Consider the following 27,672-nt stretch of genomic DNA (forward strand, 5'->3'; position numbering starts at 1 on the left):
TGACGCCACTGGGATCAGGACCCGAGCCGGAGGCAGACACCTAACTGACTGAGCCACCCAGGTACCCCAACCTATTCTGATTTTTAAAAAATTGTTTTCTTTTTGCTGTTCCACGTGGTTGCTTTTACCTAGTCTTCCAGCTTACTGATCCATTCCTCTGCATCCTCCAATTTGCTGCTTATTCCCTCTATAGTACATTTTTCACTTCAGTTATTGCATTTTCAGCCCTGATTGGTTCTTTTTAAAAATTCTTTTAAATTTTATTTTTTAATTTTTAAGAAGATTTCATTTATTTATTTATTTGAGAGAGAGAATGAGAGAGGGAGAGAGAGTATGAGAGGGGAGAGGGTCAGAGGGAGAAGCAGACTCCCCACTGAGCAGGGAGCCCGATGCAAGGCTCGATCCTGGGACTCCAGGATCATGACCTGAGCCACTTAACCAACTGAGCCACCCAGGCACCCCTGATTGGGTCTTTTATATATTCTCTATCTCTCTGTTATATTTCTTAGTGAGTTCATCCATTGTTTTCTCAAATCCAGTGAGTGTCTTTATGGCCATTACTTTGAACTCCTTTGTCAGGTAGATTGCTTATCGTTGTTTGACTTAGGTCTTTTTCTGAATTTTTTTCATATTCATCCTTATAGAACATATTGTTCTGTCCTCTCATTTTGTCTTTACTCTTTGTGTTTGTTTCTATGTATTAAAGGCATCAGCTATGTATGTCTCCTGCTCTTGGAAGTAGTGGTCTTATGTGGAAGGCATCTTGCAATGCCCGTTAGTGTAATCACTCCTGGTCACCAGAATCGGTATGCTCCAGAGCTGTTCTGGTGTGGGCTTCATGCACTTTCTTGCTGTGGCTGAGCTACAGCGCTACATTTGGGCTGGAGGGTCAAGCTGGCCCTCAGCTTGGCTGGCTGCAATTTTTGTAGTCTCACTTTTATAAACTATTCCATTCTCTCCCACACTACAAGTCTTTTTTAAGGTAAGCTTTTTTTGTTGAGGTGGAGAATAACCCACCTCCAACTGTGTCACTTCGGCATGTGGAGCATTTGGAGCTGAAGACTTGGGGCCCGCCAGACAAAGGAAGAGCTTTCTTATTTGTTTTTCTTCTGTTAATCTGTGTTATGTCAATTTAATTATTAGAGCAGCTGAAAAACCTAGAAGGGAAGAAGAGAAAAGTTTCCTGCCCTTATGATACTTAGCTAAAATATGTTTGTTTTTGATCTGTAATTCAAATTTAACTCAGGTCATGTATTTCATTTTTTTTCTTTTTAAAAATCTGTTATGGAAGTATAGTTGACGTACAATGTTATATTAGATTCAGGTGTACCACATAGTGATTCAGCAATTCTGTACATTATTTGGCGCTCACTTTGATAAGTGTCTTCACGATCTGTCACCATACATTATTACAGTATGATTGACTATATTCCCTGTGCTGTACTTTTCATCTCTGTGACTATATTTATTTTATAACTGGAGGTTGGTAATTTTTAATCCCCTTCATGTATTTTGACCATCTCTCCTCCTTCCCCTCTGGCAGCCACCAATTAGTTCTCTGTATATATGAGTTTATTCCTTTCGTTTGTCCATTTGTTTTTTTATAGTCCACATGTAATGAAATCACATGGTATTCGTCTTTCTGTTAGACTTACTTCCCTTAACATAATGATACCCTCTAGGTCCATCCATGTTGTTGCAGATGTCAAGATTTCATTCTTTCTCATGGCTGAGTACTATTCCATTGTGTATACATACCACATCTTTATCCATTTATATATGGATGGGCAGTTGGGTTGTTCCCATATCTTGGCTGTGATAAATAATGCTGCAATACACATAGGGGTACATATATCTTTTCTGGTTAGTGTTTTTGTTTTCTTTGGGTAAATACCCCCTAATGGAATTATTGGATCATATGGTATTTGTATTTTTAATTTTTTTGAGGAATCTCCATACTGTTTTTCACAGTGATTGCATCAATTTACATTTTCATGAACAAAATACGAGGTTTTCCTTTTCGCCACATCCTCACAAACACTTGTTATTTCTTGCCTTTTTGATAGTAGTTGGGCTATATATTTCTGTTTGTTTGATCTTGTAAATGTAAGGATTCAAAATTTGCCACCCCAAAATATGTCTTTGGCATGGGAATTATTAAGTGTGATGATTTTTTAAAAATATTTTATTTATTTATTTATTTGACAGAGAGAGTGCGAGAGCATACACATGCACAAGCAGGGGGAGTGGCAGAGGCAGAGGGAGATGAAGGGTCCCCACTGAACAGGGAGCCCAATGCGGGGGTTGATCCCAGGACTCTGGGATCATGACCTGAGCTGAAGGCAGCTGCTTAACTAACTGAGCCACCCAGGTGCCCCTAGTCTGATTGTTTCTATGGAATATAAGCTCAAGAAGAACTTTTGACCTTCTTTTTAACTGCCTAAAAGAATTTAGGTAGAGGACCTGCTCCAGGCCAGAGATGTCACCATAGGTAACTATAGTATAATATGAACTAAGTATGATAGACAGGAATCTAGCAAGCCCTGTTTGTTTCAAGTCCTGGCATGTCCCATTATTTCTGTTTGGTTCAGCAAGCATTTCTTTCACAAGAATTTACTCTTTTTCATCCTCTAGTGAATTGCTTTCTTTTCCTTTGAAATTCCTAACCCATACCCATTTCTCCTTAGTCCAGAATGAAATACATATTTCATTTTGCCTGACTGTTTGGAAACTTTATGTGGATTCCTTGTAGGTCCATAGTTTTGGTTTTCTTCTGTTAATCTGTCTCATGTTAGTTTAATCCTTAGACCAGCCAGAAGAATCTTGAAGGATGTAGGAATTTTTTACTCCCCAACAGTTGTCGTGGGTGGCAGGATAAATTTTTAACTGGATGGACATTGCTCTCCCTAGGGCACTGGGCACAGCACAGCTGTGAGGTTCTGGGACTTCTGACAAGTTGGCCTAAGTTACCAGTTCTTACAACATTAATCTGCTGAGTCTCTGCCTGAAGGTATAGTGGAATCAAGAGTGGTAAGCATCCTTTTCTTTATCAAAATTGAGATTAGCAGGAAACAATATTTGTGGAACTCATTCCCTGGGTATAGGGACTTTGGTAATACTTCGTTTTGGAAAGCAAATTAATATTCAGAGATTGAGTTTGTCCTTGCTAATAATTTATTTAGAAGAGGTGCACTATGAGAATTTTACAAGCCAGTAGCATACAGCATAATGTCTCTTCATGAACCCATAAAGAAATGACATACTCCAAATTTATGATAGATTAACCACACTACTGTTCCAGGAAAGGAGAAGTGGAAGGGATAAAGTCCAGACTTAGTTGAGGTGTACCTTTGAAGGAGTTGGTACTCAGGAGAGAGTGCTTAGCCAACTGAAAGGTGAGGCCCATCCACCAATGCAAAAGTTAAGGTCCCCTGTTGCTAGAGTGCTTTGCTGGGGATTGATGGCACCATTCTGGACAAGAGGATTTTTATCTCAAAGTTGCTTGCTGCTCAGCTTTCACCACTGCTTGTAGAAGATTCCCTTTTACCAGCAACAGGAGCTAATTGCCCAGGTCTTCAGAGCTATCTTAGATCAGCAAAATCTTGCTTCTCCAAGACCAAACACTTGAATTGTCCTCATAAATTCAGTATTTGCTGTCAAAATGTCCCCTTGCCATATTTGCTTCCTTATATATTTTTTTGATATGCCCCCAGGGGGGCCCCCCAGCAGCTGAGCTATTGAGTTCTTAACAGTGAAAACAGATGACAGGACAACATCCTAACACAAATTACATCATTCTTATATCAAAACAACTTTATTTCTAAAAACTTTGTCTTTATCATAAACAAGTGGATTTGAAATTGCACCGTAAGAATGCACAACAATTCAAATTTGTAATTTCAAATCACTCACACACTAATTAATCCTAAGGGCCTAAATGCCCGGTACAAAGCTAAGTTCCCAAAAATATCAGTCCACCCTCTGATTCTACATCACTTACAACCTTAATCACGTGCAGTCATTTTGGGGAAGCATTTTTCCTTTGCTGCACATTCTTTTACACCATTGTTTAATGACCAATATAAGCAACCATATTCCTAATATTTGTAGCAGAAGCACAATAACTGCTTAATACGCTACCGTATCCAATTGCTAAATTAAAACAAATGAAGCTTTTTAACCCATTCAGTGAAACTTCCTTAAGAATTGTATTTCCATCGATAAGCCATTTTTTAAAAGATATTATTCATTTGGGAGAGAGTGCATGAGAGAGAGCACAAACGGGGGAATGGCAGAGGCAGAGGTAGAAGGTAGAAGCAGCTCCCCGCCGAGCTTGGAGCCTGAGCCGAAGGCAGACACTTAACCAACTGAGCCACCCAGGTACCCCTATAAGCCTTTTTTATAAGGATCCAGGGGTTATAAGCACGAATAGTACCTTGTATATACAATATCAGGCACAGGTATGGTTGCCATAATATCAGAATTCAAGACTGCCGTAACTTTGGGAATAGAATTTTTTTGTCCTCTTTTCAATTCCTGCTGCGTTATATTAAGTTTATTAGTCTTATCTACCATGTTTGTTTATTTAAGTTTCTGTTGTGTGATTTAAATTGCGTAAATTTATTTTATTTTTTTAATGCTAATAGCTTTTTTAAAAAAGACTTTATTTATTTATTTGACAGAGAGAGAGAGATCAGAAATAGGCAGAGAGGCAGGCGGCATGCTGTGGGGGGGAAGCAGGCTCCCTACTGAGCAGAGAGCCCGATGTGGGGCTCGATCCCAGGAACCTGAGATCATGACCTGAGCTGTAGGAAGAGGCTTAACCCACTGAGCCACCCAGGTGCCCCAAAATTGACTAAATTTATTTTAAAAGTTTCAATATGAAATATTTCTCTGGTTATTTTACTTTTCTCTTTTATTACTTTTTTTTTTTTTTAATTCCAGTTAGTTGGGCGCCTGGGTGGCTCATTGGGTTAAAGCCTCTGTCTTTGGCTCAGGTCATGTTCCCAGGGTCCTGGGATCGAGCCCCGCATCCGGCTCTCTGCTCAGCGGGGAGCCTGCTTCCTCCTCTCTCTCTCCCTGTCTTTCTGCCTACTTGAGATCTCTGTCTGTCAAATAAATAAATAAATAAATAATCTTTTTAAAAAATTCCAGTTAGTTAACATACAGTGTTCTATTAATTGCAGATGTACAGTGTAGTGATTCAGCAGTCCTATACATCCCCCAGGGCTCATCACAACAGGTGCATTCCTTAACCCCATCACCTGTTAACCCATTCCTCTCTCTCCCTACCTCCCCTCTGGTAGCCATCAGTTTATTCTCTATAGTTAAGACTGTTTCTTCATTTGGCTCTGTCTGGTTTTGTTTCCCCTTGCTCATTTGTTTTGTTTCTTAAATTTCACATGACTGAGATCACATGGTAGTTGTCATTCCCTGACTGTCTTATTTTGCTTAGTATTATATTCTCTAGTTCCATCCAAGATTTCATTCTTTTTATGGCGGAATAATATTGCATTGTATATTTATACCACATCTTCTTTATCCATTCATCAAACGATGGGCATTTGGGTTGGTTCCATAATTTGGCTATTGTAAATAATGCTCTATAAACATCGGGGTGCATTATCCCTTTGAATTAGCGTTTTAGTATTTTTGGGGTAAATACCCAATAGTGCAATTGCCGGGTGATAGGGCAGTTCTGTTTTTAATTTTTGAGGAACCTTTGTATTGTTTTCCACAGTGGCTACACAAGTTTGTGTTCATACCTACGGTACACAGGGGCTCCTTTTTCTCCACATCCTCACCAACACCTGTTGTTTCTTGTGTTGTTGATTTAAGCCATTCTGACAGGTGTGAGGTGATACCTCATTGTGCTTTTGATTGGCATTTCCCTGAGGATGAGTGATGTCTTTTCATGTGCCTGTTGATGGTCTGGATGTCTTCTTTGGAGAAAAATGTCTGTCTGTGTCTTCTGCCCATTTTTTTCATTGGATTATTTGTTTTTCAGATGTGAAGTTGTATCAGTTCTTTATATATTTTGGATATGAACCCTTTTTTGGATACATCATTTGCAAATTATCTTCTCCCATTCCATAGGTTTTCTTTTCGTTTTGTTGATTGTCTCCTTTGCTGTAGAGGATCTTTTTATTTTGACGTAGTCCCAATAGTTTAGTTTTCCTTTTGTTTCCCTTGCCTCGAGAAGCATAGCTAAAAAAAGGTGTTATGGCTCATGTCAGAGAAGTTACTGTCTATGTTCTCTTCTAGGATTGTTACGGTTTCAAGTCTCATATTTATGCATTTAATCCATTTTGAATTTATTTTTGTATGGTATAAGACAGTGATCCAGTTTCATTCTTTTCCATGTTGCTGTCCAATTTTACCAACACCATTTTGTGAAGAGATTGTCTTTCTCCCATTGTATATTCTTGCTTACTTTGTCACAAATTAATTGACCATAAAAGTATGGGTGTGTTTCTGGGTTTTCTAGTTGTTCCATTGATTTTGTGTTAGTTTTTGTGACAGTACCATGCTGTTTTGATGACTTTGTAATATAACTTGAAATCTGGAATTGTGATGCCTCTAGCTTTCCTTTTTCTTTTTCTTCTTTTTCTTTTTCTTTTTTTTTTAGGGAGGGAGCGGGGGAGAGTGAGGCTGTTAAGCAGGTTCCATGTCAAGTGTGGAGCCCAAGGCAGGTCTCAATCTTACAACCCTGAAATCATGACCTGAGCCGAAATCAAGAGTCAGACACTTAACTGAATGAACCACGCAGGTGCCCACAGATTTTACTTTTTTCTCAGTAATCTCTACACCTAACATGGGGCTTGAACTCACATCCTGAGATCAGGGGTCACATGCTCTATTGACTAAGGCAGCCAGACACCCCTTTGCTTTGCTGTTTTAAGATTGCTTTGGTTAGGGGCGCTTGGGTGACTCAGCTGGTTAAGTGTCTGCCTTCATTTGGCTCAAGTCACCATCTCCAGGTCCTGGGATGGAGCCACGCATCAGAGTCCCTGCTCAGAAGGGAGCCTGTTTCTCCCTCTGCCTCTGCTGCTCCCCCTGCTTATGCTCTCTCTCTCTGTCAAATAAATAAATAACCTTTTTTTTTTTTTAAGAGAAAAGATTGCTTTGGCTATCAGGATCTTTTGTGGTTTCATACAAATTTTAGGATTGTTCTAGTTTTGTAAAAAATGCTATTGGTGGGACGCCTGGGTGGCTCAGTTGGTTAAGCCGCTGCCTTCGGCTCAGGTCATGATCCCAGGGTCCTGGGATCGAGTCCCGCATCGGGCTCCTTGCTTGGCGGGGAGCCCACTTCTCTCGCTGCCTCTGCCAGACACTCTACCTGCTTGTGTGTGTTCTCTCTCTGTCTCTCTGACAGATAAATAAATTAAATCTTTTAAAAAATGCTATTGGTATTTTGGTAGGGATTGCATTAAATGTTTGGATTGCTTTAATTTTTTAATTTAAATTCAGTTAATCAATATATAATGTATTATAAGTTTCAGAGGTAGAGTTCAGTGTGTCGTCAGTCTTACATACTAATGTATAGTGCCCATTACATTATATGCCCTCCTTAACAGACGTTTTTAAAAAAGATTTTATTTATTTATTTGAGAGAGAGAAAGAGCATGAGTTGGGGGGAGGGGCAGAAGAAGAAGCCGACTCCTCGCCAAACAGGGAGACCGATGTGGGGCCCAATCCCAGAGCCCCAGGATCATGACTTGGGCTGAATGCAGACCAAGCCAGGTGCCTCCAGACATTTTTTTTAAGTATGCTATGTGTCCAACGTGGGGCTTTAACTTAGGATCCCAAGGTCCAGGGTTGCATGCTCTTTTGGCTGACCACCCCAGGGACCCCCTAGTATAGACATATAAACAATATTTGTTCTTCCAATCCATGAGCATCCAATGTCTTTCCATTCCTTTGTTGTCCTGAATTTCTTTCATCAGTGTTGTATAGCTTTTAGAGTACAGGTCGTTCACCTCTTTGGTTAGGTTTATTATTAGGTGTCTTATTATTTTTGGTGCAATTGTAAATCGGATTGCTTTCTTAATTTCTCTTTCTGCTGCTTCATTATTGGTGTATAGAAATGCAACAGATTTCTGTACATTGATTTTTTTTAATCCTGTGACTTTACTGAATTCGTTTATCACTTCTAATGGTTTCTTGGTGGAGTCTTCTGGGGTTTTTGTATATAGTGTCATCTGCAAGTAGCGAAAGTTTTACTTCTTCCTTACTGATCTGGTTGCCTTTTATTTATTATTCTTATCTGATTGCTGTCACTAGGACTTCCTGTATTATTTTGAATAAAAGTGGTGAGAGTGGATATGCATGTCTTGTTCCTAACCTTAGGTGAAAGCTCTCAGTTTTTCTTATTAGGGATGATGTTAGTGATGGCTTTTTCATGTATGGCCTTTATTATGTTAAGGTGTGTTCCCTGTGAACCTACTTTGTTGAGGGTTTTTATTAGGAATGGATGTTGTACTTTGTCCAGGACTTTTTCTGTGTCTATTTATTTATTTATTTAAAAGATTTTATTTATTTATTTGACAAAGAGAGAAATCACAAGTAGGCAGAAAGGCAGGCGGGGGTTGGTGGGGAAGCAGGCTCCCTGCTGAGCAGAGAGCCCGATGTGAGGCTCCATCCCAGGACCCTGAGATCATGACCTGAGCCGAAGGCAGTGAGTGGCTTAACCCACTGAGCAACCCCGGTGTCCCTTCTGTGTCTATTTAAATGAACAAATGGTTCATATCCTTTTTCCTATTGATGTGACGTATCATCTTGACTGAGTTTGTGTATATTGAACCATCCTTGCAACCCAGGAATAAATCCCACTGTACCATAGCAAATGATTTTTTTAAGGTACTGTTGGATTCGGTTTGGTAGTACTTTGTTGAAAATTTTTCTATCTATATTTATCAGAGGAATTGGCTTATAGTTCTCTTTTTAGTGGAGTCTTTACTTGTTTTGGTATTATCTGGGTAATGCTGGCCCCATAGTAGGAGTTTGGAAGTTTTCTTTCCTAAATTTTGGAATAGTTTAAGAATAGGTATGAACTCTTTAAATGTTTGGTAGAATTTGCATGTGAAGACATCTGGTCCTGGAATTTTGTTTGTTGGAAGTTTTTGAATTGGTGATTCAATTTCTTTGCTGGTCTGTTCATATTTTCTGTTTCTTTCTATTTCAGATTTGGTAGTTCATATGTTTCTAGGTATTTATTGATTTCTTCTAGAGTGTACAATATGTTGGCATATAGTCTTTCCTAATATTCTCTTATAATCCTTGGAATTTTTATGGTTTTTTTGTTATTTCTCCTTTTTCTTTTGTGATTTTCTTTACTTGGGTCCCTTTTTTTCTTGATAAGTCTGGCTAGAAGTTCATCAATTTTATTGATTCTTTTTTTTCAAAGAACTAGCTCCTGGGGGTGCCTGTGCTTCTCAGTCAGTTAAGCATCTGACTCTTGGTTTTGACTCAAGTCATGATCTCATGGGTCATGAGGTCAAGCCCTGTCTCAGACTCCACACTCAGTGGAGAATCTTAAAGATTCTCTTCTGCTCCTCCTCCTAGTCACCCTCTCTCTCTCTTTCTCCCAAAAAAAGGAATAAATCTTTTTAAAAAGAAAAGAACGAAAAGAACCAGCTCCTGGTTTCATTGATCTGTTTTTTTTTTTTTAAGATTTTATTTATTTATTTGACAGAGATCACAAGTAGGCAGAAAGGTGGGCAGAGAGAGAGAGAGGGGAGGAATCAGGCTTCCCACTAAGCAGAGAGCCCAATGTGGGCTTGATCCCAGGACTCTGGGATCATGACCTGAGCCGAAGGCAGAGGCTTTAACCCACTGAACACCCAGGCGGCCCTGATCTGTTTTATTTTTAATTTTTTAAATTTCTGTATCATTTATTTCTGCCCTAATGTTTATAACTTACTTCATTCTACTGGTTTCAGGTCTTGTATATTGTTCTTTTCTAGCTCCTTTAGGTGTAAGATTAGGCTGTTTTTGAAATTTCTTCTTCTTTTTTAAAAATACACATATTTTAAAAGATTTATTTATTTATTTTGGTGGGGGAGGAGTGCATGTGAACAGGGACAAGGTTAGGCAGAATCTCAAGCAGACTCCCCATTGAGCGCACAGAGCCCGATGGGGGGCTTTCTCCCACAGCCCTAAGATCATGACCTGAGCTGAAATCAAGAGTTAGATGCTTGGCGTGCCTGGGTGGCTCAGTGGTTTAAGCCTCTGCCTTCGGCTCGGGTCATGGTCTCAGGGTCCTGGGATCGAGCCCCGCATCGGGCTCTCTGCTCTGCAGGGAGTCTGCCTCCCCATCTCTCTCTGCCTGTCTCTCTGCCTACTTGTGATCTCTGTCAAATAAATAAATAAAATCTTTAAAAAAAAAAAAGAGTTAGATGCTTAACTGACTGAGCCATCCAGGCACTCCTGGGTCATGTTTTTTTATTCATTCTGTCTTAACCTTATGTCTTTTGATTGGAGCATTTAGTCCCTTTGCATTGAAAGTAAATACTGATAGTTAAGTACTTAATTGCAATTTTATTACTTGTTTTGTGGTTACTTCTGAAGATTTTCTCTGATCCTTTCTTGTCTTTTTTCATGGTTTACTGATTTTCTTTAGTGATATATTTGAATTTCTTTCTCTTTAGTCTTTTTTTCCTTTCTCTTTATTCTTAGCATATTTATTAGTGGTTTTTGACCTGTGGTTGCCATTATGTTTATATATAATATCTTCTCCATATAGCAGTGTGTATTAAATTAATGGTCATTTCAGTTTCAACCAGTTGTTTACTTCTCTCCTCCCCATGTTTTAGGTATATGATATCATATTTTAAATCCTTTTATTTTATGAGTTTCTTGACTGACATTTTTATAGAAATATTCATTTTTATTGCCTTTTTGTTTCCTACCTTCACAGTGTCATTTTTTGGTCTTTCCTTTCCACTTAGAGAGTTCCCTTTAATATTTCTTTCAGGGCTGGTTTATTGGTCATGAACTCCTTTAGTTTTTGTCTGGGAAACTATCTCTATTTCTTTTCTTTTCTTTTAAGATTTTATTTATTTATTTGACAGAGAGTGAGAGAGAGAGAGAGAGAGAGAGATCACAAGTAGGCAGAGAGGCAGGCAGAGAGAGGAGGAAGCAGGCTCCCTGCTGAGCAGAGAGCCTGATGCGGGGCTCGATCCCAGGGTCCTGGGATCATGACCTGAGCTGAAGGCAGAGGCTTTAACCCACTGAGCCACCCAGGCGCCCCAACTATCTCTATTTTTATTCTGAATGATTGTCTTAATAGTTAGAGTATTCTTGGCTGTAGATTTTTCCCATTTTCCCATTTTCAGCATTTTGACTGTATCATCCCACTCCCTTTTGGGGTTTTCCTTGTATGTTACTGTTTTCTTTTGTCTTGCTCCTTTTAACATGTTTTCTTTATCCCTGTATTTTCCAATTCAGTTATAATGTCTTGGTATGTATTTGCTTTTGTTGATTTTGTTGGGAGTTCTCTGTGCCTCTTGGATTTGAGTATCTGTTTCCCTTCTCAGATTACGGAAATTTTTAGCTATTATTTCTTTAAAAAGTTTCCTGCCCCATTGTATGTGTGTCTCTCTTTCTTTTTATTTTTATCATTTTTACTTATTTTTAAAACTATGTATTTGAGAGAGTGAGAGAACATGAGGGGGGAAGGGTCAGAGGGAGAAGCAGACTCCCCGCTGATCAAGGAGCTGAGTGTAGGGCTTGATCCTGGAACTCTGGGATCATGACCTGAGCCAAAGGCAGACGCTTAACTGACTGAGCCACCCAGGCACCCCCCTCTCTCTTTTTAAAGATTTTATTTTATTTTTTAAGTAATCTCAATATCCAATGTGGGGCTCAAACCTACACCTGCAAGATTGAGAGTTTCATGCTTCACCGAATGAGCCAGCCAGGTGCCACATGCCCCCTTTTCTCTTCTTCATTTGGGACTCCTATAATATGAATGTTAGTACATTTAATGGAGTCAGTGATTACCCCGTGTTCTTATTTTGCATAATACTTTTCTCCTTTATTTAGCTTGCTTACTTTCTATTATTCTGTCTTCTAATTCATTAATTTGTTCCCCTTCCAGTCTGCTGTTTATTGCACCCAGCATGTTTCTAATCTTGTTTATTGCACTCTTCATCTCTGCTGCTTTTTTATGTCTGTGTTAAGTGTCTCGCTCATGTCTTCTACTCTTTTCTCAGGTCTGGTGAGTATCCTTATTATCATTGCTTTAAATACTCCATCAGCCATGTTACTTATATCTGTTTCACTTAGATGTCCAGCTGTGGCCTTGTCCTGTTCTTTCAATTAGGACAGATTTCTCTGTCTTCTCTTTTTGTCTAAGTCTCTGTGCCTGTTTCTATGTTAGGAAAAGGAAAGTCAGCTCAATCTCCTGTGTTTGAGGATAATGACCTTATGGAGAACAGGTCCTGTAGTGCCCTGCTGTGTAGTGTCCCCTGTTCCCTAGGGCCTGGTGCTTCGGGAAATATCTCCAGTGTGTGCTGCGTGTGCTCTGCTGTTTCGTCTTGGCAGCCTCATCCCTCAGGCCAATCGTCTGCAGAGGCTCTATGCCTGTTGTGGGCAGTGTTTTGTCCTTGGCCTGAATGTGGTGCATTTTAACTAGGCGTGCTCTGGTCTGCTTGTGAAGTAAGACCAGTCACCACTGCTACTGGAACTGAAGCTCCACAGTACTCTGAGGTCAGCAGACATGGTGGTGGCAGGGGTTAAGGTCAGTCTTTTGGGGATGGAGTCCCACCGCACTGGCTCTGAGGAAACGTGTCTGGGAAGGCCGGTTCCACCATAGTGTTGGCGGCACGCTTGGTGGAAGCCAGTCAGATAGCAAGTGTCAGCACCGTGCTGGTTTTCGCAGGTGGCTCTGTTTACGCTGAGGGGCAGCAGAGGGAAAAGGCATGTGCTAGCTCCTTTGTTCCTGGAAGGGTCTCTCCATGAATGCTGCCTCTCTGTTGCCTCTCTGGGACTTGCCTCGAGAGGAGTAAATAACCTCCCCTGTGTGCCCCCGGGGCTCTTCAGACTGCCATTTCCACACTCTGCTTGTGTGGGCTCTTTGCCCAGCCTTCTCTCCAAGAGCAGCGCAGTGCCCTCTGTGCTCTCTCTGAGCCAAGCCCACTGACCTTTTAAAGTCTAGGCTTTGGGGCACCTGGGTGGCTCAGCCGGTTAAGTGTTTGCCTTCAGCTCAGGTCATGATCCCAAGGTCCTGCCTGGGATCAAGCCCCGGATCCGGTTCCCTGCTCAGCGGGGAGTCTGCTTCTCCCTCTCCCTCTGCCTGCTGCTCCCCCTGCTTGTGCACTCTCTCTCTGACAAATCAACAAATAAAATCTTAAATAAAATAAATAAAAGTCCAGGCTTTAAGCCCCGCCAGTTCCAAGAACCCAAGAAATTTCCCCCCTTTTGTTTTCTAGGCCAGTTGATGTGGGGATTCGTTTTCCCTTTGCACTCCCCTGTGTGCTAGTCTATCTCTCAGCCTTCTCTGCGACCCTGGCTCTTTCCCCACCACAGTGGCCATTGATCTGTTTGTCTCTCAAAACTCATCTCCTCGCTTCCTACCATCTTTGATGTGTCCTCTTCTCTACTTTTAGTTGTGGAGCTTTTTCTGCCAGTCTTCAGGTCAATTTCTGGGGTATTTAGGACAATTTGATAGTTATCTAGTCCTTGCCGCAGGTGTCCCTAGGGCTGGCCTTTACATAGCCATTTTCTCTCTGGTTATTTTTTTAAATTTAAATTTAATTTAATTTAAAGATTTTATTTATTTGACACAGAGAGAGAGAGAGAGAGAGCATGCACACAAGCAGGGGGAGTGGCAGGTAGCAGGAGAGGGAGGAGAAGCAGACTCCTGGGGAGAAGGGAAACCGATGCAGGGCTTGATCCCGGGATCCTGGGATCGTGACTTGAGCTGAAGGCAGACACTTAAAGCCACCCAGGCACCCCTGTTTTATTTTTTAAAAGATTTATTTATTTTAAAGAGAGAGTGGGTGGAGGGGCAGAGGGAGAGAGAATCTCAAGCGGACTCCCTGCTGAGTGCAGAGCATGATGCGGGGCTTGATTCTGCTACCCGGAGGTCATGTCCGGAACTGAAACCAAGAGAAGGACGCTTTACCAACTGAGCTACCCAGGTGCCCTTCTCTGGTTATTTTAATAGTTCATGTATCTTCTCTTGACCTTGGACAATATCTTTTTCCTTTTTTTTTTTTTAAAGATCTATTTATTTATTTGACAGAGAGAGATCACAGGTAGGCAGAGAGGCAGGTAGAGAGAAAGGGGGAAGCGGGCTCCCCGCTGAGCAGAGAGCCCGATGCAGGGCTTGATCCCAGGGCCCTGAGATCATGGCCTGAGCTGAAGGCAGAGGCTTAACCCGCTGAGCCACCCAGGTGCCCCTCTTTTGCCTTTTATTGTCATCTTCACTATCTTTTATTTTTACACATCACATCATGTTGTGTTCCTTACTTTTTTTTTTTTGACTGTGGTAGGTTAGGGTGCGGTTTGGCTTAGAGCATACTCTCACAGGCCAGTTTCCCGTATTACATATAACTGGTTGAGGAAGCATCAAGGCCACTGTACCTTGTACCAAGGTGCAAGGCTACTTGTACCACAGGTTCATGCAAACATCTAGCAGTAATAAGTGTAATTTGGGTCCATTCTACTAGCATATCCTTAAGAACATGTGTTTCTTTTATCATAAGGCGGCTCTCTGTAGCCTACGGGTTCCATTCTCCCTTTTGATATTGGGGAACTGCAAAAGTGTGGTAACCCAACATCATGTTCTTCTATAAGTGCCAATGTATTAAAGGTTCTGATAGCTTTTTTCAGGTAAGTCAAAGCTACCTCTTGAGTCTCCATCCATCTAACTTCCGTATTCTTACTAGTTATATCATAGATAGGTTTTCGTATCATCCTTATATGTGGTATGTGGTGTTTCCAATATCCAAACAGTCTTACCAGTTTATGAGCTTCTTTTGTGGTAGGAGATGTTTTGCAATCGATCTTGTTCACGACTGGATTGGGTATTTTTCTACCTTCAGAGAACTAAATTAGGTCTAGAAATTTTACTGTAGTATGGAGTATGTGGACCTTATGTGGGTTAATTGTCTATCCTCTGAGTGTAAGGAATTCAGTTCACCCTATGTTGACCTTAATCTGTTCTTCTATGTTATTACCGTAAGTAAGAATGTCATTAATAGAGGAAGTCATGTTGTGTTTATGTGTTGTGTTTTCCTGAAGGCCTGGATATCTTGTGTTAGAAGGTGGTGGGGTTTTGCTGGGCTGTTGAGGTATCCTTGTGGTAACATAATAAACCCGATATTGTCTGCCTTCCCATGTGAATGTGTTCATAGGTTGGTTTTCCTCATCAGTTGGAATAGCAAAGAAAATGTCAGGTAAGTCTATAACTGTATAGTAAGTTCCGGATCCCATGCTGCTGTTGTCTGTGACAGTGCCTGTGTTTGAGAGTGTTCCCTCAATTTTGGGAGTGTTTAAATTCCTATAACTTAATGTAAATCCATATGATCCATCTAGCTTTTTAACAGGCCAGACTGGGTGAAAATAGTAGGACCAGTAACTTGTTCCTATAATAGTTTCTGAATTTTTTTCTTAACTTGTGTATGTCCTCCCTTAAGATCATATTGGGGTATGTTTGTTATTTTAAATAGAGTGGGCAGGGTGCCTTGGTGGCTCGGTCAGCTAAGCGTCTGCCTTTGGCTCCGGTCATGATCCCAGGGTCCTGGGATCGAGCCCGCATCGGGCTCCCTACTCAGCGGGGAGCCTGCTTCTCCCTCTGCCTGCCGCTCCCCCTGCTTGTGTGCTCTCTCACTCTCCCTCTCTCTCAAATAAATAAATAAAATCTTTAAAAATTTTTTTTAAATTAAAAAAAATGGGGTGGGCAATTCAATTGCAATTCAGTTTGGTATAGCTAAGGTATTCTGTGGGATGGTTATATCTTTGTTGTTTACATCTTGTATTACTATATCTATTTAAATTGGGACCTACAAAGCATTTGTTCTTAATGGGTGGTATAGCATCAGTTAAGAGTGTATGTACCCATGTCCAGGGGTTAATTTTCCTCCTAATCCTTCAATTAGTCTCTTTTATTGGGAAAGTTTTCTAAATTAGTAGGATGTTCTTTGGGACCCTGTATCTAACAGCATAGTAGTATATGTAATATTTTTTTATTTACAGAAGGGGTTTCTATAGATATGGGCACTGTAACATGGCTAACTGTCCCTGACTTGGGCAAAGAGATGATGTCCCTGTATGAGGCTCATGGGGCTTTCTGCCTCTCACTTATCAGTGGCATGTCTATTTATGGGACTAAGTTTTATAATGGGATAGTATTTACAATAAATGAGTTAGTGGGTCTACATGTTGATTTATTTTCTGTTAGTCTATTTCCTATTTAAAAAAATGGGTGTTTTCATCTCTCTGCCACTGTAAATAGTTTCTGGGATTCTTACGTGGATTAAAGGTCTGTATTTCTGGCCCCTTCAAATACTCTGACTAGTGCTGTTCTATCCTGTGGAGGTGAAGCTGTTAGAATGACGTTTTAGGAGCGCCTGGGTGGCTCAGTCTGTTAAGTGGCTGTCTTCGGCTCAGGTCATGATCCCAGGGTCCCGGGATCAAGCCCCACATGGGGCTCCCTGCTCAGCAGAGAGCCTGCTTCTTCCTTTCCCTCTGCCTGCCACTCTGCCTACTTGTGCTCTCTCTCATTCAAAAAGAATGACCTTTTAAGTTAATTCTCTTGCTACCGTGTATAGTAGTGAGGGTGTCTGTCCCCTATTGTAAATTATAGTTAGCAGTCCTAATCTCATTACATTAGGAGCTTCCCTTGCTGTTTTTCATTGAGATGTTCTATGGGGTGGTGTCTTACATATAGGCCATATTAATCTCCAGGTTGCTGCTGTGCAGACATCTTTGTATATTAATGTTCTTTTTCCAAATGCTCTAAATTTTTCGTTAAATTTGGCATCAGTGGTAATGGGTCTGAGTTTCACAATTTCTGCTCCTGTGAGGATCAGGTTCTGTCTTCTTTTGGACTATAAATGTAATTGCCACTGGGGTTTCTGTGTCAGTCAGTTTGTTGGAATGCCATTCCAATTTTTGCCATTTCGTGTGTAGTATAAGCTCTCTTGTCAGTGATTCTGATTGGTTCCATATTATCATTTGTTGTAGTTTTGTCTATTTTCATGGGTAGTTTCTAATAAGTTAAAATTTACCGAGGTCAAAGGGGTTAAAGTAATCATCATTGTTGGTGTGGACTGGTGCTATGAGGAGCAAAAAGGTCTAGGTTTCTTCCTACTCTGGAGATTACATGCTAGTACTTTTCCTCCTAGTCTGTCAGTATCTGTGTTACTTAATATTCCTAATAAGAGTGATAGAATTTCTTCCTTATGTGCTTTTTTTGAAAGAAAGCAGTTATTTTATAAATCATAATTGATGTGTTATTTTGCTTATTAAAAGACAGATTGACAGGTTATAATTTAAAATGTCTAGTAATATGCTGGGTTTTGTTGACATTTTGGCTTCTTCATAGTCTTTTTTTGGATACATAATATTATATTAGTTTCAGGACTATAACCTAGTGATTCAGCAATTCCCTACATTACTAAGTGCTCACCATGGTAGTATAGTTACCATCTATCACCATACAAAGTTTTTACAATATTATTGACTATATTCCCTGTGCTGTACCTTTAATCCCTGTGACTTATCCATTTTACAAGTAGAAACTTATACCTCTTAATCTTCCTCAAACATTTTGCCCAATCCCCAAACCTCCTTCTTATGTGCTCTTCTATTTTACTTTAAAAAATACTGTTTATATTCGTGTATGAAAATAATTGCTGTACTACCATGTTTCTGTACATACCGATACTGGAAACAATTCAATAATGAATCTTTAAATCTTTTAAATAACATACAAACATTAAAACACTGATTGATTATAGAAAGTATGGTGGAGAGGGGCGCCTGGGTGGCTCAATTGGTTAAGCGTTTGCTTTCGGCTCAGGTCATGATCCCAGGATCCTAGGACCAAGTCCCGCTTCAGGCCCGCTGCTCATCAGAGAGCCTGCTGCTCCCTCCTCTGGTTGCTCCACTGCTTCTGCTCTCTCTGACAAATAAATAAATAAAATCTTTAAAAAAAAAAAAGAGGAGAATGTAGGAAAAAACCATTGGCTATATTTTCATCAAAGAGAAGCATTCTGAGAAGAATCAAATCAGTTAGTAATACTCATCTGTATTGCAAAATGGTGCATACACTAGAAAAGTTTGTGATCGTACTGATCTTATTACTTTTTCTAAGCCATTTTATCTTCCTCAAAGTCAATGCAAAGAAATAAAACAATATAAGGAAAAATATGTTCTCGTTATTATTCACAATAAAAAAATGTCTGCTTCATTCTACAGGCCTGGGCATATTGTATGATATGGAACACTTAATGGCTCAAGTGGGTCAGGTACCACTTTGATTCTGACTCACTGAAAGGAATTTCACATGTATTTGGTGACAGGACTAGCTCCATGGGAGCTGTGATATATTGAAGCATTTCGTTGGTGTCCCCAGATCTCACACTAAGTAAGAAAAGACCCGAGTCAAGAAACTATAATAATCAGGCTGTCCCTAAATTATATCCATAGGCTCCTTCTATTTATTTATGTATTTATTTAGAGAGTGTGTGTGAGCAGGGGAGGAGGGAATGGGACAGAGGGAGAGGGAGAGAATCCTCAAGCTGCCTCTGTGCTGAGCATGGAGCCCTCTGTGGGGTTTGATCCCAGGCCCCTGAGATCACGACCTGAGCTGAAGTCAGGAGTCAGTCACTGAACCAACTGAGCCACCCAGACACCCAGGCTCTTTCCTTAGTGTAAGGTGGGAAAAGGGACCCTTTCTCGAGTACATGCATACAGTATCGTTGTGGTCTAAATAAAGATTGCTCGATTGATATTTTGTCTGCTATAAGGAAAATGAGTTGTACAGCACGACGACGGCCAGATTAAGAAACTTCCACAGCGTGTCTCAGTTTTTCAAATAATTGAGCAGTTTCCTTTTCTAGGCTGATAGTCTGGTATTGGCGTTGCTGCTGGCTATGAAACCCTCACCTGAGGTAAAGGTTCCATTGAACCACCTGGTTGGTGTTATGGTAACAGATGATACTGTTCTAAAACATTTTTTTTAAATTTTTAATTTTTTTGAAAGAGAGAACATGCGTGAGCTGGGGGAGGGTCAGAGGGAGAGAGTGCGTCTCAAGCAGGCCCCACACTCAGCGCAGAACCTGATGGCAGGCTTGATGCCAGGACCCTTAGATCATGACCTGAGTCGAACTCAAGAGTCAGTTGCTTAACTGACAAATCACCCAGGTGCCCCATTAACAGATGACACTTTTTTTGAAAGTCCAAGTTTGCCCTCTTGGTCTGTTGGAAGAGCAAAGTAGGTAAGAAACCTGGTATCAAAGAATGCTTTGGAGCATGATCATTGGCTGCTTTAATAACAGGCACTCCGTCTCTAACAGACACAACAGTAGCATGGGGCCCTTCAACATGGAGTAAGTTTTTTATTTTATTTATTTTAAAGATTTTATTTATTTGTCAGAGAGAGAGAGAGCACACAAGCAAGAGGAGTGGCAAGCAGAGGGAGAAGCAGGCTCCCCACTGAGCAGGGAGCCCCATGTGGGGCTTGATCCCAGGATCATGACCTGAGCTGAAGGCAGACGTTTAACTGACTGAGCCACCCAGGCATCCCTATAGTAATTTTTTAAATTGTGTTTAATTCCAATTCCAATATAGTTAACGTACAGTGTCATATTAGTTTTAGGTGTACAGTATAGTGATTCCGCAACCCCAGACATCACCTAGTGCTCATCAGGACAAGCGCTCTCCATAATCCCCATCATCTGGTTCACCCATCACTTCTCCCCCACTTTGCCTCTAGTAACCATCAATTTGTTCTCTGTAGTTAATAGTCTCTTTCTTGGCTTGGCTTTCTCTTTTTTTTCCTTTCCTTGTTTTTGTTTCTTAAATTCCACATACAACTAAAATTATATATTCATATTCTTCTGACTGACTTATTTCATTTGTTATTATACTCTCTAGCTCCATCCATATTGTTGCAAATGGCACAATTTCATTCTTTTTATGAATGAGTAATATTCCAGTGTGTGTGTGTGTGTGTGTGTGTGTATGTGTATCACATTTTTATTCATTCATCTATCAGTGGACACTTGAGCTATTTCTGTCATTTGGCTATTGTAAATAATGCTACTATAAACTTAGGGGAGCGTGTATCCCTTTGAATTATTGTTTTTGTATTTTTCAGGTAAATACCCAGTAGTGCAACTGCTGGATTGTAGGCTAGTTCTATTTTTAACTTTCTGAGGAAACTCCATACTATTTTGCACACTGGCTGCACCAGTTTGCATTCCCACCAACAGAGCAAGAAGGATACTTTTTCTCTCAAGTCCTCACCAGTACCTATTGTTTCTTGTGTTTTTGATTTTAGCCATTCTGGCTGGTGCGAGGTGATATAGCATTGTGATTTTGATTTGCATTTTCCTGAAGGATGTTGTACTTTGATCCTTTTTTCTGTGTCTGTTGAGCTGGTCATATGGTATTTATCCTTTCTGGGTTTTTGTTTTTAATTTTACTGGGCATGTTCTGGTTTTTTAAAAGATTTTTTTTATTTATTTGACAGAGAGAGTGAGAAAGCACAAGCAGGGGGAGTAGCAGGCAGAGGGAGAGGGAGAAGCAGGCTCCCCACAGAGCAGGGAGCCCCATGTGGGTCTCAATCCCAGGGCCCTGGGATCATGACCTGAGCTAAAGGCAAATGTTTAACTGACTGAGCCCCCCAAGCACCCCTATCCTTTCTCTGCTTGATGTGATTTATTTGCAATCATTGAACGACCCTTGCATCCTGGCAATAAATCCCACTTGATCGTGCTGAATGATTTTCTTTAATATGTTTTTGGTTTTAGTTTTCTAGTTTTTCATTTAGTATTTTTTACATCTATGTAAATGTTTATCAAAGATTTTGACCCGTAGTTCTCTTTTTTTGTGGTGTATTTATCTAGTTTTGGTATCGGGGGGATACTGGCCTTATAGAATGTATTTGGAAATTGTCCTCGTCTTCTATTTTTTGTAGTAGTTTGAGAAGAATAGGTCTTAACTCTTCTTTTTAAAAAAATATATTTATTTTAGAGGGGAACAGGAAGGGTAGAGGGAGAGAGAGAGAATCTTAGGTGGACCCATGCTGAGTGTGGAGCCTGAGGTCTGGTCCTGGAATTTTGTTTGTTGGGAGTTTTTTGATTGCTGATTGAATTTCATTGCTGGCAATGACTCTGTTCAAATTTTCTAATTCGTCCGGCTTCAGTTTAGGTAGTTTATATGTTTCTAGAGATTTATTCATTTCTTCTAGGTTGTCCAATTTATTTGGCATCATATAATTTTTCACAATATTCTCTTAAAATTGTGTGTATTTCTGTGGTGTCAGTTGTTATTTCTCCTTTTTCTTTCTGATTTTTTTTAACTTGGGTCCTCTTTTTTTGATGAATATGGCTAGAAGTTTATAAATTTTGTTGCTCCTTCAAAGAAGTAGCTCTTGGTTTCATTGATCTGTCGTATTGTTTTCTTAGTTTCTGTATCATTTATCTCTGCTCTAATCTTTATTACTTCCTTCCTTCTGTTGGTTTTAGGTTTTGTTTGTTCTTCCTTAGCTCCTTTAGGTGTATGATTATGTTGTTTATTTGAGATTTTTCTTGCTTCTTGAGGTAGGCCTGTATTGGTATAAAGTTCCCTCTTAGAATTGCTTTTGCTTCATCCCAAAGATTTTTGGCTGTTCTGTTTTCATTTTCATTTATTCCCATGTTAATTTTTTAATTTCAAATTTGATTTGTTGGTTGACCCATTCCCTGTTTAGTAGCATGTTATTTAACCTCTGTGTATTTGTGCTCTTTCCAGATTTTTTCTTGTTGTTCATTTCTAGTTTGGTGGTACTATGGTCAGAAAAGATGCATGGTATGACTTTGATCTTTTTGAATTTGTTGACACCTTGTTTTGTGGCCTAATATGTGATCTGTTCTGGGGAATGTTTTGTGTGCCATTGAAAAGAAAGTGTAGGGGCTCCTGGGTGGTGGAGTCAGCTAAGTGTCTGAATCTTGATTTCGCCTCAGGTCCTGATCTCATGGGTCCTGAGATAGAGCCCTGTTTCTGGCTCCATGTTCAGCAGGGACTCTGCTTGAAGACTCTCTCCCTCTGGCTTTCACCCCACTTGGATGTGTGTATTCTCTCTAACAAAATAAATAATTTTTTAAAAGTAGACCAGTACTGGGCGCCTGGGTGGCTAAGTGGGTTAAGCCTCTGCCTTCGGCTCAGGTCATGATCTCAGGATCCTGGGATCGAGCCCCCGCATCGGACTCTCTGCTCGGCAGGGAGCCTGCTTCCTCCTCTCTCTCTGCCTACTTGTGTTCTCTGTCTGTCAAATAAATAAATAAATAAATAAAATCTTTTTTGAAAAAGTAGACCAGTACTATAAAAAAACATTGTTTTAACGGGAAAACCAAATCATAATTTTGTACCAGCGTACTTCTGATATTAACGCATTTTATTTTTTATTTCATTTTTTAAAGATTTTATTTATTTATTTATTTATTTGACAGAGAGAGAGACAGGGAGAGAGGGAATACAAGCAGAGGGAGTGGCAGAGGGAGAAGTAGGCTCCTGCTGAGCAGGGAGCCCTGTGAGGGACTCCATCCCAGGACCCTGGGATCATGACCTGAGCTGAAGGCAGATGCTTAACGATTGAGCCACCCAGGCACCCCAAAACTCATTTTATTTAATTAAATTTATTCTAATTTTAGCTAGTCCTGATCATGTATAAGATTACTTTCCAAAGATTCTTTTGTTTTTTTTTTAAAGTAGGCTCCACACCCAGAATGGAGCTCAACACAATGCTTGAACCCACAGCCCTGAGATTAAGGCCCAAGATGAGACCAAGAGTTGGGTGCTCAACTGACTAAGCCACCCAGGTGGCCTCTGCTTTCGGAAACATTTATTTATTTCCTTTGGTAATCTCTATACCCAACATGTGGCTTGAACTGATGACCCTGAAATCAAGAGTTGCTTGCTCTTCCAACTGAGCCAGTCAGGTGATCCCCAAAGATTCCTTTTTAATAAACCTTCTGCAAGTTTTTTTTTTATTTGACAAACAGAGATCACCAGCAGGCAGAGAGAGAGGAGGAAGCAGTTTCCCCGCTGAGCAAGGAGCCCCCACATGGGGCTCAATCCCAGGACCCAGGGATCATGACCAGAGCTGTAGGCAGACGCCCAACTGACTGAGTCACCCAGGTGCCCTGGATATATTAATAGTGACTTAAACCAATAAGCCTTTTTAAGGCTTAACTATGGACACAAGAGGCATACCTAAAGACAGTGTAAAAAAAAAAAAAAAAAAAAAAAAAAGAGGGCAGCCCAAACAGGGTACAGAAAGTTCACGTCTCACAGCTGGTCTAAGAAAGCAAAGGCCTTTGTTATACAGGTGGTTAATTTATCCCAATATAGGAGTCTTTCATGGTATCAGAATGGCAGAATGTTCTAAGGCACTAGACTCAAGCCCCACCTTCCCAATTTAGGAGTCTGGGTTAGGTAGGAAGTGCCGGAACAGCTTTTAAGTGCTTTACCCATGTGCACTAATTTTGTGGCTTTGGCTTTCAAGGTGTCCATTAGCAACAGCCTTTACGTCATGTGCACATTAGCCCACAGCAAAATTTGTCTAAAGTGACACTGGTCTGATGAGAAATGTGCACTCATCAGTCTGTGAGCTTGCCTTGAACAACAGGCTTATTAGAGTCTATGCCTGCATTCTTACCCTATGGTTTCTCTTCCTTATGACAAATGACCCAACAGACAAAGAGGAAAACAAAGACCATCTCTGCACGCAAAGACATGGATCACGGCTCTCCCAAGTTTACTGAATCCCTAAGCCTAAGGAACTAGTTCCACAGATATTCTTTCCTGTTCATTTAAATATATGTAACAGACTCTTACCACTCTTGCTTCTCCGGACTCCACAGACAGAGATTCCAGGAGGCTGACGGCGTGAGACATCTTACGTTCTCCTGGCTGTATATCAGATGCCCAAGAATCTGCAGGGTTTTTGGAGCAAATATCCAGTGAAAGTTTATCCTGCCAAGTATGTCAGTTGATGGGGAAGAAAAAATTTATTCTTCAGGAGCGCCTGGGTGGCTCAGTCAGTTAAGCAGCTGCCTTTGGCTCTGGTCATGATCCCAGGGTCCTGGGATTGAGCCCCGCATTGGGCTGCCTGCTCCGCAGGAAGCCTGCTTCTCTGTCTCCTATTCCCCCTGCTTGTGTTCCATCTCTTGCTCTCTCTCTCTCTCCCCGTCAAATAAATAAATATTATCTTTTGAAAAAAATTACTCTTCAAGGGTCTTCTAGCTGGTCTAACAATTAATTGACATGAGACATAGTAATGGGACAAAATCAGATTTAATTACAAGTGTACAGGGAATCCACACAGACATGAGATTCTAGATAGTTGGGACAACATGAGGTACATATGTCATTCGGAACTAAGAAAAAGGGAATGAGGTCTGAGACTTGAAAGGCAAGGAAAGCAACTCACAGGAAGATGAAAAAGAGTAAGTGTTTGGGAAATAACTATTTGCTGGGCCATCTAGAAATAATGGGTCACAGAGAGGACCTTGATCAAAAGGTCTTACTAGGTTCCTCCCTGTCTACCATATAATATTAAAATGTAGTTCTCTATATTGATCACTTTCTTTCTGGAAGAAGTCCTTTATCTATATTCTTTGAGACAGTTAGGGAGAAGATCAAACTGTCTTTCTGAGTCCTTTGGGCATTGATTATTTTCTGCTTAAAATAATCTTTCTGCCAAAGAGGCACATCTTGGGGTGGCCTGCCCTTGACCCCTACATGTGGAAAATAAAAAAACACATACTTAAACAATGGGTCAAATTTTAAAAAGTATATTAAAAAAAGTATAAAAAATATATAGAAAATATCTTGATACAAGTGAAAAAGTAAGTACAACATATGGAATATATGAGCTGCAGTAAAAGCAGTGTGGAGATCAACTTACGCTTGTAAACAGTGTGTTTATTTTTATTTTTAAAAGTTTTATTAGTATTTTTTAGGGGTGGGGAGGAGGAGGAGAGGGAGAGGGAGAGAGAGAAACCCAAGGCAACTCCATGCTGAGAGCAGAGCCTGATGCGCGGGGCTTGATCTCAAGACCCTGAGATCATGACCTGAGCCAAAATCAAGAGTTAGACACTTTATTACCTGAAGCAGCCAGGCTCCCCATCACTCTATTTATTTACTTTTAAGATTTTTATTTATTTATTTTATTTATTTTATTTCAGATTGAAGTGAGAGAGCACAATCAAGGAGAGTAACAGGCAGAGGGAGAAGCAGACTCCCCACTGAGCAGGGAGCCCTATGTAACTCCATCCTAGGACTCCAGGATCACAACCTGAGCCTAAGGCAGATGCTTAACCCACTGAGCCTCCCAGGCGTCCCCTACTCTCTTTATTTCTTATAGGTCTTTCAAATACTCTGTTTTCAAACACTCTGACTTCTTGAGTCAGTTTCACTAGTTTGTGTCATTTTAGGAATTTGCTCATTTCATCTCTTACCCAATTTGTTGGCATACAGTTGTTTGGAGTATTCCCTTATAATTCTTTTTAAATAAGATCATTATTAATTTCCCATTGTTTACTTCTGATTTTAGTAATTTCTGTTCTCACCTTTTTCTTTTTTGGAGGTCTAGCTAAATGTCAATTTTGTTGATATTTTCAAAGAACCAACTTTGGGTTTCATTGATTTTCTCTATTTTTAAATTTTCTATTTAGTTAATTTCTGCTCTAACGCTTACTTCCTATTCTACTTTGTTTGGGTTGAGTTTGCTGTTGTTATTCTAGTTTTTTAAGGAGATTGTTGATTTGGTATCTTTATTTTTTTAAAAACATTTATTTATTTATTTGACAGAGAGAGAGAGACACAGCGACAGAGGGAACACAAGCAAGGAGTAGGAGAGGGAGAAGCAGGCTCCCCGCCAAGCAGGGAGCCCCATGTGGGGCTCATCCCAGGACCCCAGGATCACGACCGAAGCTGAAGGCAGACACCCAACAACTGAGCCACCCAGACACCCTGATATCTTTCTTTTTTGGTGTAGGCATTTACAGCTATAAATTTCCCTCTAAGTACTGCATCTAATGTTTTCGTATGTTGTCATTTTCGTTCATCTCAAAGTGTTTTCTAATTACCATTGTGATTTTTTTCTTTGATCCATTGGTTATTTATACATTATTTAATTTTCACATATTTTTACATTGACCAAACTTCTTTCTGTTTTTAATTTCTGTTTCTATGCCATTGTGATCTCAGACATACTTTGTATGATTTTAATTCTTTAAAATACACTGAGTCCATACCAAGACACATAATTAAAATGTCAAAAATTAAAGATAGAATCTTAAAAGCAGCCAAAGGAAAACAGTTCCATACAAGAGAACACCCATACGACTCTTAGCTGACTTTTTAGCAGAAACTTTTGCAGGCCAGAAGTGAATGAGTGGAATGATATATTCGAAATGCAGAAAGAATAAATTTACAACCAGGAATACTCTACCCAGCAAGGTTATCATTCAGAATTAAAGGACAACCCCAGACAAACAGAAGTTAAATGAATCTATCTCTACTAAACCAGCCTTCCAAGAAATGTTAGAAGAACTTATCTAAGTAGAAAAGAAAAGGCCATAAGCAGAAGAAAATTATGAAAGGAAAAGATTGCAGTGGTAAAAACAAACCTATAGTAAGATTGTAAAGGTGGCAGATCAGTCATTTATAAATCTAGTGTGAAGGTTAAAACAAAAGTAGTAAAATCAATTATATCTACAAAAATAAGTCAAGAAATAGGAGTCATGGCTTTGAAAGTTATTTCCCATGATCTCCTTATTGACCACAAATAAACTTAAAAAAAGAAATTAGTTAAGGGATACACAAAATAAAATGATGTAAGATATGACATCACTTACATAAAATGTGGAGGGAGGTGAAAATGTAGATTGTGTTCAAACTTAGCTTAACAATCAACTTCATATAGACTGCCAGACGCACAGGATGTTATATACCAACCTCGTAGTAACCAGAAACCTATAACAGATACACAAAAGATAAAGAGAAAGGAATCCAAGCACAGCACTAAAGAAAGTCATCATACCACAAGACAAGAGAGCCAGAAAGGAACATAGAAGAACTATACAATAACCAGAAAACAATTAACAAAATCAAAGTAAGTACATACTTATCAATAACTAGTTTAAATGTAAATAGATGGGGCGCCTGGGTGGCTCAGTGGGTTAAGCCTCTGCCTTCGGCTCAGGTCATGATCTCAGGGTTCTGGGATCGAGGCCCACATCAGGCTCTCTGCTCAGCGGGGAGCCTGCTTCCCTCTCTCTACCTGCTGCTCTGCCTACTTGTGATCTATATCTCTCTGTCAAATAAATAAAATAAAATCTTTTTAAAAATGTGAATAGATTACAAGTTCTATCAAAAGGCATAGGGTGACTGAATGGGTAGAAAAAACAAGACCCATCTATATGCTGCCTACAGGTGACTAACTTCAGA

The 27,672-nt window shown here is 40.0% G+C and overlaps 2 long non-coding RNA genes across 3 annotated transcripts in view; both read left to right on the top strand.

Annotated features, from left to right (window-relative positions):
• The window catches only part of LOC116582774, a 56,355-nt gene that overhangs the window by 8,296 nt on the left and 20,387 nt on the right, over positions 1-27,672 (top strand). The window lies entirely within an intron of this gene.
• On the top strand, positions 22-26,066 carry LOC116582777. The gene is made up of 3 exons (XR_004282514.1): positions 22-61; positions 24,081-24,199; positions 26,032-26,066. It is a non-coding gene; the product is annotated as an uncharacterized LOC116582777 (long non-coding RNA).

Source organism: Mustela erminea, chromosome X, assembly GCF_009829155.1.
Source record: "Mustela erminea isolate mMusErm1 chromosome X, mMusErm1.Pri, whole genome shotgun sequence".
NCBI classification, from domain to species: domain Eukaryota; kingdom Metazoa; phylum Chordata; class Mammalia; order Carnivora; family Mustelidae; genus Mustela; species Mustela erminea.